The following is a 13,966-nucleotide window of genomic DNA, read 5'->3' as shown; positions in this document are numbered from 1 at the left end:
ACATGCATTTGACCAGAGGTGGATTTAACAGTCGCCAGGCAGACAAATGGCGAGTGGCCCCATCCCTTGTCCCACCACTTCCCTTCCCATCCCACACTGATCAGATTGTACTTTAAGAGCTGGGACAGGGTTGGCGCTTGTGTGTAGCATGTGTGGCTGCACTTGGGGGGCCCAGCGGCGGTGCTCATGGGGCCCTGGGCACCAGCCGTGTCTGTGCAATTCCACAAACCGGATCACACACAAAACCGGAAATGCCTCCCCAATGGTTTTCTTTTCCACAGAAACTGTGCCAGGTGTGAGGCGTTGCACAATTCCCTTGCATATAGCGCTCTTTATAGGCATGTTGGCGAGTAATTGTAAACAATGGGGCAGTGAAGGACCAAAACCACTGTTACAGAATTTGACGTTTTTCTCCCAACATTCCACCTCATTGTGCAATGTCTTCTTTAGACAATATTCTACCAGGACAATGCTCACGCCTAAGTTTCAGGCACTTTCTGCAACTGGTTCTATTTTTGTGATTTTGCCATATTAGAATAGCATTACAGCTCAGGGGAGGGCTGTAAGAGTTGTTATTGTCCCTTAACCACTTTATGTGCACTTAACTCCGCCTCATGTCCATAACTCAGATGTGGGCCGCTAACACATGTTAAAGCCTTCCTGCCCTCAGTTGCAATGACTCATCATGACTGTAAGGAATAGAGGTCCAGCTACAGTTTTCCCAGAGTCATAAAGGCACGTTTCAAATGGACCTTCATATCCCAAAAAATATGCAGAAGCTGGTAAAACCATAGAAAGCCTTTGCTAATATTTTTAGTGTATTTGGTAAGGGGAGAATAATGGTGAAAGTGAAAATGTGAGGCAACTTTTGCTAATTACTCCCATGTATATATATATATATATTTTTTTACATTTATATAGCGCACATACAGCCCATGGGCATCGCGGCCATGCGCATGCGGCACCTGTACCAAAACCAGAAGCGTACAACAAATTAGCTGCACCAGGACTGCAGTTATAGATGCTTAATAATTCTACATCACACAAAATGAATCGGTTGCATACACCCTGATGTAATCCAGCTTTCTAAAATGGCTGTAGGTTGACGCAGTGTCACTTTAGAGACCACGGAAATAATGAAATGTGATGTGTCAAATGCTTTTTTTTTTAACGCACTGATTCGGGGAACCATTTTTCAATGACTTCTTTGTGAATGTCCCTTGACTGAAACGGACTAGGTTGTTCTTTGGTATTAGTCGTGTCTCTTGTGGATTTCTGAACAAATAAGACTGAGAAGCAAAACAAACGCCCCACTATTCTAGAATCCAACATTGACAATAGATATGTCATGCTTGATCTGGGGTGGAAATATTCATGCCACTCCAGGTAAACGGTCATTTTAACACACACCATTCTCAGTTACAATAAGCGATGGAGTCTGCAACATGCGGCTCTCCAAATGTTTATTGATTACTACTCCCATGATCCCTCACCATTGACTATACTGGGTTGGACTTATGTGAGTTGTAGTCTAAAAAATGAAGAGAGCTAAAGGTTGCAGACTCCTGCATTAGGGTGTGCTTTGAAGATTTTAGGGCCAATATGACACCTCTCGCCTCAGTTGGCTATTTGGCCTCCTTGATTGCAATGCCAGCCCTGTGTCTGAGGCTTATCATCGACGGAGATCCATTCTCTCGGTATCTTTCACAACAAAAATATGGACAACCTTGTTACAAAACCAATTTCAAGAACAAGGACACTGCTTACATTTAGTTAAAGTAGGTGCCCTGTCTCCTTTTTTAAATGCACTACGTACAGTGCTTATAAGCATGTGCTCTTGGTTAGTAAAACCAGTGACAATTCGGGCAGCAGCACCTCAGTGCTGTGGTACACACCTTAAATCAGTGGTCATCAAACTTTTTTGGCCTGCCCCCCCCCTGAGCAAAATGCCAAATGGACAGTATGTGCAAATGGCTATGAACTATTGCATGCCGTCACTGCACCCTACTCCCAGTATAGTCCCTGGGCTCCCCGACCTGCTGCCATCCCAGTCAATGGGCTCCCTCATCCCAGTCCCTGGGCTCTGCCCACCCCATCACAGACCCTGGGCTCTCCCCACCCTGCCCCCATCACTATCTCAGTGTTCCCGCCCATCCTCCTCCCACCACAGTCCATGGGTTCCCCCACCCCATTCCCAACACAGTCCAAGGGCCAGTGGGAGCTGGTGAATTTTTTAAGTGGAGGGGCATAAATATTTCCCACAAAAATGCCATAGTGACCGAGCACAGCGAGGGAGCCTGAACCAATCAATGGGGGTTTTCCGCCTGTGAATCTTTTTTTAAATAATGGGTTAAAATGTTGCATTTTAGAGCATACTGTAAACAAAAATGTGTAGAAAGCCAAACTGTTTGCACCTGGCGCTGGGGGGCCAGGGCGAAACCATGGTATTTTTGACTGGGCATCTATGATAGATATCCAGTAAAAAAAATACCATCCCCTGACCCCTGTGCTCCACAGCGCCTCAGAAGGAGAGCTAATTTTGGCAGGTCGGTAGGGGGATTGTGCTACAAAGGCATTTTTAAAATGCCTTTGTTGTACAATCCCCATTCCCTCTTTACCCCCCACTCACCAACGGACCAAAACAAACACACACACACACATTCACACAGCAATCACTCTATCATTCATACGAGCACCCATCACCATAAACTCACTCATAACACAAACATACACGCATCCAAACACATATTTAAATAAAACATAAATGAACATAAATGCACCTTCTGCAGGGGCCTGCACGTGGGTGCTGAAATGCTCCAGCTTGCTCTGTCCGTATGTGCGAAGAGGGGCAGGAGCTCCCTCTAGCTCATACAGACATGCAGTGCCCCAACCAGCATTTCCAATGAGCTATGCAAGGCTGGCGAAGCAAAAGGTCCCCCAGCGTTGCCTGACTCATTGAACATGTGCGGCTGGGGAACTGAACGTTCTCTTTGACAGTTTGGCCAGCCCAGGAGCACTCCCTCAGCCGTAAAAAGCAGCTGAGGGAGTGCTCTGTATTACAATGGGCTGGCTCCTCGGCTCCTCCATAATGGGTGAGGAGGCCACTGGGTGGACGCCCCCTCGCCCATTATGGATGAGCCGCCAGGCTCGGACAGGCCTATAGGGCAATAGGGGGATGTTGGTGCCAAAAATGCAAAATTCTAGTGTAGGCCACTCAAAATGGGCCATTTATTTGGCCAATGTGGGCCAGTTTGATGAGTTACTTCACTATGCAGCTAGCCGTTTTGAACATTGTTGCTGAATAACTATTCTTTAAATATAAAAATGTGCTTACATATTAACAAAAAAAAAATCTTGGGTATTATTCAAACAGTGTGTGACTAAAGGTGCCTGAGACAGTTTTATGGTCCAGTCCGACCATGTGAGCCGCCCCTGCCCATTCCCCCAAATTTAAAAAAATGTTTTAAAAAAAAAACATTTCATACTGGGCTCTCGCACGCCCCACAGTTTGAAGACCTCTGCCTTAAATAATGAAAATGTTAAACTTTTTTTATTATAATATCACAGGGAGAAACACTCGGTCTGGGAATGAAGCAGTGAAGGTGAAGAGGAGCAAATAGCAAATGTTACCTTCAAAGTAAGGCAAGCAATACAAATAAGGACATTTTAAACGAAGGATGTTACATTCTATTTGTTTTCAATAAGAGCGAACATTCTGCAAGCTATGAGAACAGTATATTTTTTAAGGTGTTTTTCATTTAGCAATTTGGGGTACTCTATTCCCACCACATAGCCCAATTGAGCACCCCCTCTTTAATGTACACTTACTTTTTTCCGGCAGTAAACCTATACTGTTATTATGGGGGACATTTTGACCTTGTTCATTGTTTGCTTAGATGTTTCTACTGTGCACCTTTCTGTCTGCCCCCCAATTTTTCTTTTTTTCAGCATGTAACATCACAACCCGTAATAAAAATGTAATTCGCACCCTATAATGGAAGTCCACAACTGCCAGCCGATTTCGCGCAGCCGATGCCTTTACCACACGGCCTGGAGAGAGCTTCATGAGCGGGACACAGCTTGCAAGTTAACTGTCCGCCATTTTCCATGGCCATATCGCCTGGTGTTAATCCACTTGGCTTTTGCCATCAATCGTAATGAGCTGGATGGTCGTAATAACCCCACTGCATCCCTTTAAACCAAGTGAGATGTGAGAACAGCGTTGGCAATGGGATATACCACCGCAGGGGTGGGAATGGCCGAGTAGCCGGCATGCCTAATTATAATGAAAGGAAGGCTTTGGCGGAGTTTACCTCTGGGACATCTTGTGTGGGGCACATCCCATTAAGCTAGCAGTGCTTCAGCTCCTTTGACAAACAGCAGCACAAGTTTCTTTGACTGAGGGAGGTCTGCAGATCTGAGCAGAACATTAGCATTTTCGGTTCAAGTTGTTCTAACATTTGGCCGGCTCTCCAGATACTTAGCTCTTTTACGCATGCGATTTGACGAAGTGGCTGGCGGGGACTTGGGGGAAATGAAAGAACAACATAGAGTGAGAACCCCAACAGCTGACACAAGTGCAGTTTGAGTAGAATACTGACATGCCATTAAGGGAAAGCATAAGCAAATCGATTTTTGTGTGCAATATTCCACCAGTACAATCGTATAAGAAAACATCAATCAGACAAACACATAAGGTGATGTACGTCACTGAAAGAAATGGTGCTGGCGAGCTTCAAAACACCCATTCTGTGAGGCTTTGTTTATCCACTTACATTTATTCACTTTGCCATATATATATATATTCAGTAAAAAAACGTTATTAAAGGGATGTTATGGTTAAGTTGCGCAACTAAAAACCTATTACAATTAAACGTTACCGGGACATTAGGGTTCAACGTAAAACCAAAAAACCCTTGAAAATCGCCAGTTATGGTAAGCTAAGCAACCATAACTCGCACCACCACCATGCACTGCCAAGACTAACACCCAAGACATCAAACATGACATCAGAAATGCCATTGATGACATCACTGATGATATCACATGTCTGGCTCCCCCTTTTTTCCTTTACTGACATATCTATGCCACATGGTTTTCTTCAGTAACAGTCAGGAATTAAAAATTGAAAAGGTAGTATATTTGTAGACTTATCCTTCAAGTATGTTCTTACAGTAATTCCCTTATGGTCCAGTAAAATCATGTGATACATATGCATAGGGTAAGTAGCAGCTTTGAAACAGAGCAATCATTTCTCTGCATAAAGGTAATCAGTTAGGTTATGAACACTTTCTGCTACTACTGCTGCTTGTTTCCTTACTTCAATTTCCTTGTATGTACTCATATTTGTATGTGTTGTTGTCTCTTTGTGTTTTGTCTGTAATAATACAATTATGTAGTAAGTGGGTTTTAATAGCTTATTACATGTTTCACTGTACGCAAAACTCTAATAAGAAAGCAATTATCATTTCATTATTCAACAAGTCAAGATTATGAATAGTGCATCCTCATCATGTATGCTACACAGAAGAGCTATGTTTCTGCATGAGTATCTTAGTACGCTGGATAAAACTTCATAATGGAATGGTTTTTGTATCAATGTATTGCTTATTGCACTAATTACTCATGATATGTATTCCATTGACCCTTGACACTTTTTTATCCACATTATAATAACAATCCCTTGTACAGACTTTTCATGAAAAGTAAATGCACATGTGATGTCATCACTGACATTTGGGATGTCATGTTTGATGTCTTGGGTGTTAGTCTTAGCAGTGCAAGGTGGTGGTGCGAGTTATGGTTGCTTAGCTTTCCATAACTGACGAATTTCAAGGGTTTTTCGGTTTTACGTTGAACCATAATGTCCCGGTAAAAAAGTTTTTTTTAGTGAATTTAATAGGTTTTTAGTTGCACAACTTAACCATAACGTCCCTTTAATAAAGTGTTTTTTACTGAATATATATATATATATATATGTATATATATATATTACACAGCCACTGTAGTGGCTCTGTAGTTATGGTTAAGTTTCTGTTTCCATAGGAAGAGCACTTTTTGGGCAGCTTATAACTTCGCTCCTCCTGGACGAATCCTCACCAAACTTTGCAAAAAAAGTATATGGGCCACTCTGAATTTTATTGCAAAGTTTGGTGAGGTTTGGTCGAAGGGGGGAAAGGTTATAGGCTTTCTGTCCCAAAACGTCTTTTTTTCCCATAGACTGAATGGGGGAAAACTTTGCGCACGCCTACAGCCCAAACCGCTGGACGGATTTTCACCAAATTTGTGGTAGGAGCAGGAGCTTGGTCCCAAAAGCGTGCTTTTGTAAATTTGGTGGCAATCCGTCCAGTAGTTTTCTTTAAAACGAGCAAAAAGTATGTCTAAAAAAATGAGTGATATCTATGTCCGCTCCGCGTCACACTTCCCTGTTCGCTCCGCGGACAAGATAACGATTGGCTAATGGGTTCGCGTCATGACTGCAGACGCGCGACATGTGCGCCGATTGGCTGGAGTGAGGCGTGATGTGCGTCAGATTGTTCGGATGCACCCAACATCTTGGATCCGCCGACAGTGCGGCGGCGAACAAAGGCAAAATGCAGTTTTGGGGAGTGTTTTGGTGTGTCAGAGTGCTTGGGGAGGTTTAGAGAGTAAGAAATGGGTGAAATACTGTATTTGTTTAGGCGGCAGGTCTAATGATTTATTCACCATACTCGCGCTGTCCGGGATGTTTGTAATTACTGAAAATGAGGGGTCTCATAAGGATAGTATTTCCGTCCGTGCTGTGCGCAGGCAAGTTGAAACTGTTGTAAGGACACGTGTGGTGTCAGTGGTCATTAAAATTGAGTACTTGCCGCAGTTAAAATTTTTGATTGTATGGGTGTGCTACTGAGTTATAAGCCGCCATGGGTGTGATATGCTGAGGTGGTTGTGGCTAGGGCCTAGAGTCATGGGTGCATGGCCGCAGGCCATAGGGCTTAGGCCATACACCAAAGATTCTAGGCCCTGGCCACAACCACCGCTGCACATCACACCCATAATTCACAACCATAGAATCGAATATCGATCTGGTAGGTGTGGGCAGGGCCTAGAGTACTGGGTGCAAATTGAGTATATGCTGCAGTTAAAATGTTTCATTCTATGGGTGTGCTAATGACTTATAAGCCACCATTGGTGTGATATGCTGCAGTGGTTGTGGCCAGGGCCTAGAGTCTTGGGTGCATGGTCGCAGGCCGTAGGCCGTAGGCCACACACCCAAGACTCTAGGCCCTGCCCACAACCACCGCAGCATATCACACTCATACATCACACTCATAGAATCGAATATCTATGAGGTGGTTGTGGGCAGGGCCTAGAGTCTTGGGTGCAAATTGAGTATATGCTGCAGTTAAAATGTTTAATTCTATGGGTGTGACAATGAGTAATGAGCCACCATGGTTCTGATATGCTGCAGTGGTTTTGCCCAGGGCCTAGAGTCTTGGGTGCATGGCCGTAGGCTGTAGGTCGTAGGCCATATACCCAAGACTTTAGGCCATGGCCACAACCACCACAGCATATCACACCCATACCATAAATACATCCATAGAATTGAATATCTATCAGGTGGTTGTGGGCAGGGCCTAGAGTCTTGGGTGTATGGCCAAAGGCCATGCACACAAGACCAAAATTCTGAGTACTAAAGTTATAAGCCACAAGTGGTGTGATATGTTGCGGTGGTTTTGCCCAGGACCTAAAGTCTTGGATAGATGGCCGAAGGCCATGCACCCAAGACCAAAGTTATAAGCAGTGAAGTTATGAGCCAGCATGGGTTTTATATACTGTGGTGGTTGTGGGCAGGATGTAGAGTCTTGGGTGGGCCATGCACCCAAGACGAAAGTTGTTAGTACTGAAGTTATAAGCCAGAATAGGTGATATATGCTGGGTTGGTTGTGGCTAGGGCCTAGAGTCTGAAGTTATAAGCACTGAAGTTATAAGTCAGCATGGGTGTGATGTGGTGCAGTGGTTGTGTGCACAACCTAGAGTCTTGGGTGCATGGCCGCATGCACCCAAGACCAAACTTATAAGCAGTGAAGTTATAAACCACCATGGGTTTAATATGCTGCAGTGGTTGTGGCTAGGACCTAGAGTCTTGGTTGCCGAGCCGCAGGCCGTAGGCCGTAGGCTACACACCCAAGACTCTAGGCCCTGGCCACAACCACTGCACCATATTACAGCCATAGACCACACGTATAGATTTGAATATGTATGAAATGTTTGAAATTGTACTTACTGTTTCATTTGTTGAGGTTTGATATATTTTTTACATGACTTTAGTACTTGGAGGAAATATTCTTTTTCAATTTCTGTGACAAAAGAAAAGGGCATGTTAGTGTATGTATTTTATAAAGACTTATTACATTGCATAATAGACATTTTAGCTTTTTTTTGACCGTCAGATTTAGTTTACAAACCAGTGTAGTGTGTATTTTGCTCAGTTTCTGTGTTTGTTTTTCAAATCATCGGGTCTGAGGGAAAACAAATCAATGTCGTATTAAAAAAAACCTTTTTTTTGCTATGCTACAAACTATTTATTTGTTTCCTTTGAGTGTTCACTTGTTGTTTCTGGTTAATGTTCTATCTGTTGGCTGGTTGCAGATTTTTGACGCAGTATGATACCTGTTGGCGTATTCTAACTGTGTATTTTTTGTTACAACTCAGTGCTATTCATTTATCTGTGTGGTTGTTATACAATCTTGGGCAGTTAGATACCTGCTGGCGTATTCTAACTGTTTATATGCTTTTAATTGCATTTTTGTTAATGTTGAAGTACAGATTAGTTATAAAATTTTGGCTTTAAGAAGATTAAATAAGCGTTTGTAAGATTTGCTGGTAATCTCTGCTTCAGAGTAATGGTACTATCATTACATTCGACCCATGCACATTTCTTTTTAATATATGCAGTGTCCTGCATTGGTTGTGGCTCCTGCGTGGTACATTATACCTATTGTGAAGGTTTTTTTACCAAGTGACACTTGACTGTGTGTGAATCCAGTCAGCTTGCAGTCCTTTTTGGTACCATCTGCATTCTAACGTAGAAGCATTAGTATTACGTAGTTACTATGTGTTTGTATTAGTAAGGTGGAGCGATTATCGGAATTGCAGATCGTACATAATCTGCCATGGTTTGAATGTTGTACAAGTTGTTGAAATGGAATGGATTTACAATTAGGTATGGATACATACACAACGAGCTCATTAGGGATTTGTTCATGTGTCACATTGTTGAAGAGAGTACATGTATGTTTCCACATGTATGAAATCTGGAAGATTTCATGTATTGGTATGTTTTTGTTTTCCAGTACTTGTAGTAAGTACATTAGAAATTCCTGTGGGTCTTCTTGTGAGTTTATAGTGAACCTCACCATTCCAGCACAGTAGTGCAATCTTGACTTATTCTGTGAACACTATACGTGTTGTCAGGATTGTTTGTTGCGTTTCTATGAAGGACTAACATTTGCAAACACAATTGGTCTGTACTGTGTGAGTAAATGTTGTTAACAATTGAAATAGAATATTCATTGCTACATTTGCGTAGCAATTAACACCAGTTACATTTGAAAATTTGAATGGACAAGATAGTTCTGTGTCCGAATCATTTTTTCGGAGTTTGAGTTGCTTCTTTGAAGAAGTACCTGAGTTACTTTCAATAGTAGGTTCTTCTTTGGTTGTGGTAATTGATGAAGTATTAGCTTCTTTTACTCTCTTTGAAGGATTTTCAGTCAGATCCTGTTTCATTTCTGTTTGAATTAGTTTTCTTTTACAACGTTTTCCTTTTTGTGGAACAGGATATGATTTCAGATGGGGGTGTACAGTGAACGTAGTCTATTGTATTCTAAAATGCAAGGAATATCAGCGTTTACTTTACCTGCATCAAAGGTGATTAGAAATAGACCGTCAAGTGTATGTAAGCTTGATAGTGCTACGTAACTCATGCCTTCTTTAAAGACTGTGTTCCCAATATCTATCAGTGCTTTGTCTAAGGTAAGATTTATGAATGGTGACTGCACATGCAAGAGTTAGAGAAAATTGTTCTCTACGTAGATACATGTCTTTGAAGAGAAGGAATCGAGCAGTTGAGCGCCCATTCCTTTTTACTTCTGAAAGTTTGTCAAAGAGAATATTGACAAACTGAATGTTGTTTTCACGTGGGTATGTTTGAAAGCCAACAACTGTACCCAGTGCTCCATTAACTAGTCCTTGCTCCACGTCAAGGTTACATTTAAGCATTACTCTACAATTTAAGGATCATTTTAATATTTTTTCCAACCCAGCTGTGTTGGAGATTGAATTTACTAAGGTATTTAGTCTTGTTGTGGCTTGTTGACACATGGGTAGTGTCATACCATGTACGTCCAGTTTGTCTCTGGAGCAAATTTCAATTATTGGTTGCATTTCTTTTTTTAACATTGTTTCATTGAATTTGGAATAGCTTACAAGAGTTGGCATTAAGGCCATACAATTGACATTTATGTGCGCTAATTGTTCCATAACATCAGTAGCACATGCGTTATCGCCATAAAATTAATGGATGTGCTGGATTTTCAATATTGCCTTTGCTTCTTGAGATAGAACACCAACTCTAATACTTTTTAAAATGTTGGCGTAAGTGAGGTCTGCAGATTGATGCATGTTTTCTGTTAATTCTCTGTATTGGAAATGTTGCCAAAGGTTGACATTTCCTATGCTGCCAACAGTTTTACGGCACAGTTTGTGTTCTAAGGTTTTAAAAATAGGTTCACCTTTTACCGGTGTCAATTGCAGAAGATCTCCGAAAACAATAATGTATTTTCCTCCAAAGAGTTCTTCGTAGTTTGTTTTAAGTACTTCTTGCAATCTGAGGTGAATCAAAGCCAACATTAGGTTGGAGACCATGCTCACTTCATCTATTAGTAGCATTTTCATTTGTTTTAATACTCTGCGTAGTTCCATTGCAACTTCTGTAGAAAGTTTGTAATAGTCTAATTTGTTTTGGTGTTCTACTGGAAGGAGTAGTTATCAGTGTAAAGTGACACCGCCTATGTTGTAAGCAGCAAAACCTGTGTGGGTAGTTACAACAGCTGACAGTTTGCTGTTTGTCAATTGTTGAAGGAACTTGCTGATGATTTTGATTATGAATGTTTTGCCTGAACCAGCATCACCACTGATGTACAGCAGTGTAGGTTTGTAATTTTTGGCAGGTACATTCTTTATTTTCGTGTTGTACACCATGTGCAATTTCTTTTGTTACTTCTTCAAAAATAGTGTGCTGGTCTTTGTTAAGTTTTGATTGTAGTACAGTTAAGTCTTCTGTATCTTCTTCATAGTGACACATGGTGTTTTCTACTTCTGTCATAGCTAATTCTGCCTCATTTGCTATTAGTGGCTGTCCTAGTGGTTCTTGGCTTCCTGTTACAGAAGGTTGACTACTAGTTGGGCCTGGAGTTCTTCTTCGTGTTGTTGTTCATTGTGCAACATTGTTTTGTACTGCGTAAAATTAACATCAGTGATAGTGCTTTCATTTGATTTGAAAACGTCTTCATAGCAGTCATAGTTATCTAGTATCTCTTCTTCTTTTCTCCATGGTTTAAAAAATTGTAGCAGGGACATGTAATATAGTTATTTCTGTTGAGGAGTTTTTAATGACAATTTGACATGATTAATGAAGCTTCGTTTGGTAAGTTTCACTAAGCTGCCTTCACAATCTGTCACTCTATATCTACCTTTGTTTTCATCGGGTTTTATATTATTTTTGTATGCAAAGTTTTGGGCTATGTGGTATAGACACATGGTTTCCAAAGTTTTACTCCTGTTCGGGTAGTATGGGTCTAGTAAATTATTTTTCAAAATGTCTTGGCTGTTGGGATAATTTTTGGCTATTGTTTCTATGTCCTCATATGATTTGAGAACTCTTATTCTAGATTTAGCAGGACCAAGACGTAACCATACTATATTTTCAGATTTTCCATACAAAGCAGTACCGGTTAAACAATCTGCAGCTTCATAGGCGCCACATTCTTTATGAGAGAGCATTTTGTATGCCTAGGCTGTACAATTTCTGAGGTAGATTTCTGTCTGATGATAGGCCATTCCAGAGGTTTTGAAGCTCTGTCTTCTCGGCTTTTGTTAAGTAGGCTGTAACATATTGTGCAACTGCAGTGGAATTGTCTGCAATATACTGCACATCTATTTTTGCATTCCATAAGAGGGCAATGATTGCATTGTAATCATTGATATATTTTGATTCTTCTGTTCTTTTTATGTAATACGTGTTCTTAGGTGATTTACCTTTAACACTATGTCAAACTGAAGACATGAAGTTGTTCACTTCACCTGTTTCTGTAACTGGTCTAGGGAAACCAAAGTGGCATTTGGTGTAGTATTTCCCTTCGTTTTTGTATTTGTGACCACAATATTTGCCACATTTGTGTCTTTGACATTGTACAATTTATCCATGAAGGTCACTATGTCTCGTTTGTGAAGGGATTTCACAAGTGACATATTTTTGGATGAACTGCAAAACAGTGGCATCACTGTCCTGACCAAATTTGGGTGCACCTTTAATCCATAAAAGCATGTGGATATGTGTTGCTCCTCTGGCTTGTTATTCTTTTCTCCAAAAGAAGTGTTGCACTTCTCCGAGGGGAGGAACAGTTTATTACAAATAAAGTGCAGCCTAGCAATGAAACGATGGTGGACATATCTTGAAACATTAACAGGATCTAGAGAGCAAAGTTCTCCACGTGTTAGTATATCTATGTTGGTTTTGTTGTTGTTTTATATGCATAGGAAATTGTGTAAATCTTCCCATGCATATTGTGCACAACTTAATGTAACAAACCAAGTATGTGGTCCAAGGTTTCTGATCATACAACGTACATCTCCGTGACGTCGGAACCAGTATTCTTTCATACCACGCATGTTTGCAAAAAGATTTGTTATGCTTGATTGTAAAATGTCATCTTTTTCTTGCACTTTTTGTATTAATTGCATAGCTGACATATTTTGAAAGTGGGTTCCAGATTTCAGTATGTGTGCATCTCCATAACATAGGGTTGCTAGTTCACTTTCAAACAGTAGGTGGAATATGTATTCCACATTTTGTCTAAATCTGGGATCTTCAGAATACATTTGTAATGAGTGGTATTCTGATGCTGTTATCTGAGTGGGTCTCTCATCGTATCTTCCTCCTTTGCCAGTAGGAAATAGTAGTGGAAAAGCATGTTCTTCTATGCTTTTTTCCCATATGCTCATCTTTGGTTTGTCGCATTTGGTAAGTTTCTAGTGCATCATCTATGATGTCATTAGAGTGCAAGGGATGAATTTTATAATGGTCCAAAAGAGTGGATACCGCAGCAGGACCTAGAAGTTCAAATTGACCAGTTTCTGATGACTCTTGAATTATTTCAGTTGTTTCCCTTAAGGTTTCTTCAATATTTATTTCTTTGTAGTATTCATTATTGTCTTTCAGATATTGCAAGGCTTGTCTAATTTTATGTAAGTCCACGAGTTGTTGCCAAATTTTTTTGTTTTGTCTTTTGTTGGTACACCATTTACTAAGACAATTAAAGATTGCTCTATTGGACGTTGCACTCCTAGAGTGTGCACATTTTCTGTCAGATCTACTGGTTAATAAACTACTTTGCCACAAATGCCTTTCACAAATTCAGAGGGAGGTAATTTTGCTGTTTTTGGTTGAAGGCGTTTTATTGCCTGAAATGGGTGTACTGTTTGAATTATGATGCTCTCATACAAATTGAGTTGCTGCAGGGGTTTTGGAAGTGGGGATAATTCCAAGTTATTTGTGATAGCACGTGAAGGAGTTTGGTTGTTGTCCAGTTTTGTAGTGCAGTAACTGCAACATATTAAGGGTTCACTTATTTTGTATTTGTTTTGTGCTAAAAGGTAGAGAGCTAATTCAAACCATTTGGAGTCTTCATTGTCTTCTATTTTG

Source organism: Ambystoma mexicanum, chromosome 8, assembly GCF_040938575.1.
Source record: "Ambystoma mexicanum isolate Mex_15411 chromosome 8, UKY_AmexF1_1, whole genome shotgun sequence".
Taxonomy (NCBI): domain Eukaryota; kingdom Metazoa; phylum Chordata; class Amphibia; order Caudata; family Ambystomatidae; genus Ambystoma; species Ambystoma mexicanum.
This window is presented reverse-complemented; position numbering follows the sequence as displayed.